This window comes from Octodon degus, unplaced genomic scaffold (genome assembly GCF_000260255.1).
Source record: "Octodon degus isolate 3935 unplaced genomic scaffold, OctDeg1.0 scaffold00006, whole genome shotgun sequence".
In the NCBI taxonomy this organism is placed as follows: domain Eukaryota; kingdom Metazoa; phylum Chordata; class Mammalia; order Rodentia; family Octodontidae; genus Octodon; species Octodon degus.
This window is the reverse complement of record NW_004524582.1, coordinates 19637947-19642905: the sequence shown is the minus strand read 5'-3', so window position 1 is coordinate 19642905 and position 4959 is coordinate 19637947.

Below are 4959 nucleotides of genomic sequence, written 5' to 3'. Positions count from 1 at the left end.
TTTTTACACAATGGAATTTTATTCAGCTATAAAATGCATAAATTTGAGTTTTTTGTCAGTAAATGGGTACAACTAGAGAATATACTCTTAAGTGAAATAAATCAGATCCACATATGCAAACATTGCATTGTCTCCTTAGTGTGAGAACTTGAAAGAGAAAAATAAGAGTCTGAAGGGTACAATAGACACTGGGAAAAGGGAATGAACTTATTCAAAAGGAAAGGGTTACTGAGTTGAGGAGAAGGACAGGAGAGGGAGTGAGGGAAAGAGATTCATCTATGTATGTAAGCAGGATGGTTTGGACAAATGTACTGTGTATTTCTGTTGGTCTATGGAAAGGAGCAGATAATGCTTTAATTTGTTTCATATCTTTTTTTCAACTGTTTCTCCTTTTTGTCTTAATTTCTTTCTCCTTAATTTCTACACATTTCTTTCTTTTTTCCTTTCTTCTTCAAATTTTCCACTCATATATCTGGTAATATGAAAAACTGGTTGGAAGACAACACTACATATTACAACAAATACTATAAAACTCATATTACTTTGTTAACTGAAAATATGTATCACTTGTAATTTTTTCTGTTTTAATTCTAATTTGTACTCTCTTTAAATAATAAAAAAATAAAATGCTTCCTTTTAAACATGGCCTAAATATTCCCTTGAGGGCTCTGCTTCCTGCTTAATTCCTGTTACCTGCTTCTGTCTGCAAAATCAAATAAGTCACTTTGTGCAGCTCCTTCCTCAGGAAATCTGGAAAACTGAACTGTTCTTTCTAGGAACGCTGACAATCCATCTCTGTTTACTGGTCGGCATTCAGTTTAACCCTTTGTGGCTCTTGCTCCCTTGGGCTGAGGTTGTTAACACGTTAAGTCTAAAAAACTTTTACTTATAGAAAAATGAAGCGAGAAACAGAAGCAAATGTTTGCAAAGACTGGTTGAAAAAGACATTTCTTCAGTGACTGAGGATGAACACTTTTATTAAGATTATCTAATTCTGATTCTTTGCTCTGCCAGGGCAGATCTGGCCCACACCTATTACAATCTGCAGTGTACTTTACCCCAGTGATTACTAAATGCTGCTCCATGAATTGGATGAGGTCTTCACCATTCTGAGGAGAAGAAGCCAGGAACAAAGGGACAGTGTCACAGCACATCTGAGTGCCTGTGTGCATGTTCATCCCATGCACCTCTCTGTCTCTCATCCATTCCCTTTCTGATAAGGATAGATTTTTATTCTGAGATTATGTCCTCTGACATGTTTTTAACATTAACATATCTTTTCTTTAGAAAGATTATGGTATGAGTAGAAATTAAATAAATCTCTTTCACCTAACAGGATAAAGATGTCTTATCTACAAACCTCTGGAGTCCTGGAACCGTGCCTCTCTCCTTTTGTTTTATTTTCCACTGGCTTTTTTGGTAGACTATGAAATAACAATTTTGTTAACGAAAAGGAAAAACTCACATTTTCCAAGTGTTCCCCCTCCTCTGGCCTCACCTGTTTTCTTTATCCTTCAGTGGCTGTTGGAATATAAAATATCATATCATTACCTATAGAGTTCTGTCTTATCTGTTAAAGTAAACTGTAACTGCCCTTTTTCAAGGAAAGAAACATCGTATTTTTGTGCATTGCTGGAAGCTACACAAAATAGATGCACAGCTATTTTAAAATAGATTTAAGGTATGGAATTTGAAGGCAGATGCTGAAAATTAATAAGATAACAATGACAAGAGAGATTTAAGTTAATGCCATGTCTTCCATATAGAAGCTTTTAAGTTTTTAACATGTGTACCTTATTGAATTCTTCCAACAGTTGAAGGAGAGATCATATTATCACACCTTCCTTTAGTAGGAGAGGAAACTGAGATAACAGGGGGTTAAATAACCTGTCTAGTATTAAATGGTTTTTCCTTAATAATGGTAGGTTTTTTTTTTTTTTTTTTTACCAGGGATTGAACTCAGGACTTTGCGCTTGCCAGGCAAGCACTTATTCTACTGAGCTATCTCCTCAGCCCAATAACAGTAGGATTTAAAAAAAAATAATTTTATTGAGAAACAAATAGCAATGAGACAGTTTCAAAACCGATTACTAGAACACTTTCAATAATCAATACATTGTATATTGTTGTCTTAGTTGTTATTCATTGTACAAGATGCAGACATGATATCCTGTCCACAGATACTATTAAAACAAATGTCTCTAGTCATTGAATTAAGAGAATGTATACCTATTCTAACTATTTTGAATTATACAGATACCAAGTGGTTGTTCATTTGTATCCCTTTTTTTGTTTAGTTTTGTCAGAGATGGGTATTCCATTATCATTTAAATATTGTAGGTGTGTGAATTCAGCAAAATATTCCAATATATTCCAGTTAGTCCATAATAGTAGTGGGTTTTTCGTAAGGCTAGCAATGTCAGAAGTTGTTGACTTGAGGCTTTTACAGCTCAGCATATTAATAAGGCTTTACTTTTTATACTTTGTATTTATACTTTTCTGCTGGATGGTTAAGATCAAGATAAAGCAAGGCCTATATAACAAGAAATGTAACTTTTGTATCTGACAAGGTCAGTCAAATCCCCTCAGGATTTACCCTGAAACCCTGTAGCGCAGTTTGTAGATCCTTTGTCAGTGTCAGCCATGTGGATGAGTCACAGCCATTGCTTGACCAGTTTACTCTCTGTGAAAGCCTGAGAAAATGTTTTCTCTCCATGTGACTCTCCTTAGGCACACTTTACATCACTGATCACTTTCCTGTGTGGCCCCATAATCTCCTTGATCAGAAAATTTGGGACACAACTGTGTTACAGGATGTTACAGTACAGGTTCTCTTATGTCCTGAGTCTTCACTGACCTTGAAAGGCTAGGGCCAAAATGTCGGCTGTCCTTGCAGCCCTTCTTTTTCTCTAAGTTTTGGTCTGAAAGCTTAGGTTGTTAACCCTCCAAAAGAGAAGCTTATTATTATTACCCTACAACATAGGGTTGAGCTTAACCTCACTATCTGTCTGAATATCAAACATCTTAGACATAACATGGAACAGGTATTTGCCATCAAATATTGATATGTTAAACTTTAAGTCCCTACTGAATATGAAGAAGAAAATTAAAAAATTAAAAAAATTTAAAAATAAGAATAGTTACATATTTTACATAGAAATTTAGAAATCTAACCATATACAGCATTCTGTTCTTCTAAATACGTACTGCTTGTCATGACATACAAATTACTGCCATACTATCTCTCAAGTAAATGTTTGTTTTGGAAAAAAGGGTAATAAATGAAATCAAGAGACAAGAAAAAAAATGTCACAGGACTGTCCTGCTTCAACCTAGATAAGCTTAGCTTGAGCGCTGCACATTTCTAACTACCACACTATGCTGCTTCCTGCAAGAGTTCTGACAGCTCCAAGTGGAGAAAATAGAACAACAGTCACTGCAACAGCCAGAATTAGGGTGATCTGAGAACCACAGTTGTGCTCAGAGCTGTCGGTATTATTTAATATTCTCAATAACCCTTTCGTAGCTGGGCTTCTGTGACTCATATTACATTGTAAAGATTATGATGTGGAGACACAGAGGTCTTGAGAGGATTGCCCATGACTGGGAACTTGCAGGAATGGAGCTCAAGCACAGCTTCATTCCACTCCAAACCCAGTGGACCATGATGGGATACCTGAATGAGCTTAGGATTTGGGACAGAAAAATATTATCTCTAGGATCACCAGTAGCTGTATGGCCGCAGGCATGCTCCTGAACTCTGAGATTGTTGCATCCTGTATAAGAAGAGGGATAAGGTGCTTAGCAAATAAGGTGCTTAGCAAATAGTACTGTGCTGCTTAAAGGTAATTCATTTATGATGTGCCAGAAATTTGGAACAATTTTTTTATCTTCTAACTATCCCAAAGATCCAGGAAGTTTGTTGTCCTTTCATTCCCTTGGTAGCTTCCCATACGAGCAGGGATCTTAGTCTAAGATCCTCATCCTGAGTAGCTCTAGGAAGTGTATTTTGAGTTGGCCATCGCCAATAGCCACAGAAAGAAAATCAAAGCTGACAAGCACTGTGCTCATTAGGGAGAGGCTCAGTTTTATCCAGCCATAGAGATATTAGGAGAAGATATTTATAGCTGACCTTTCAAGATTAATAATTCCAACCACAGAGAAACTGATATTCAATGCAATTAAAAAACAGCCCTGAATATTAAAGGAAGTAATTATTTTACTGTTTGTAGTACAATTTGCCAAATTTATTAAGAATTTATAAAATGCGTATACATGTCAATCACAGTTTGAGGGATGGTAAATATAATAAAAAATCTGTAGAATTTGCTCTTTTAAAATTAGATTTGTGACATCTTTATGATTCCTAATTATTTTGATATATTCTTAAACATGTGTGCACTAATCTTATAATTTGAGAAAGTAAAATTCCATAAGAACCAGTTAATAAAGAATTCAAAATTGGATCTTTCATAAACACACTAAAATCAGATGTTAAAGCATTCATGATTTTAAATCATGAATAGAAATAGAAAATAAAAATATAAAAACATGAGAAATTAACACAGTTTTTTTCCTTTAAAAATATTCTTCAGGGCTGGGGATATATCTTGGTGGTCTAAGCACCTGCCTGGCAAGTGGAAGGACCCGGGCCTGGTCCGTGGTAGCACATGCTGTGCTGGCCCTGTGCTGAGCTGGCCCCAGAGACTGGGCATGGTGGCGCACTCCTGTAATCCCAGTGCCGGAGAGGCTGAGACAGGAGGGTCACTATGAGTCTGAGCTGCGTAGCAAGACCATACACCAAATAAATATATAAATTAATAAATGATTTTTTAAAAAATTTCTTAATTCTTTAGTACAGGGTGTCGTTACACAGCTCAGACTCATAGTGATCCCGTCTCAGCCTCCCTAGTGCTGGGATAACATGTAGCATTCAGGTAAGTATAGCTGTCATATCTG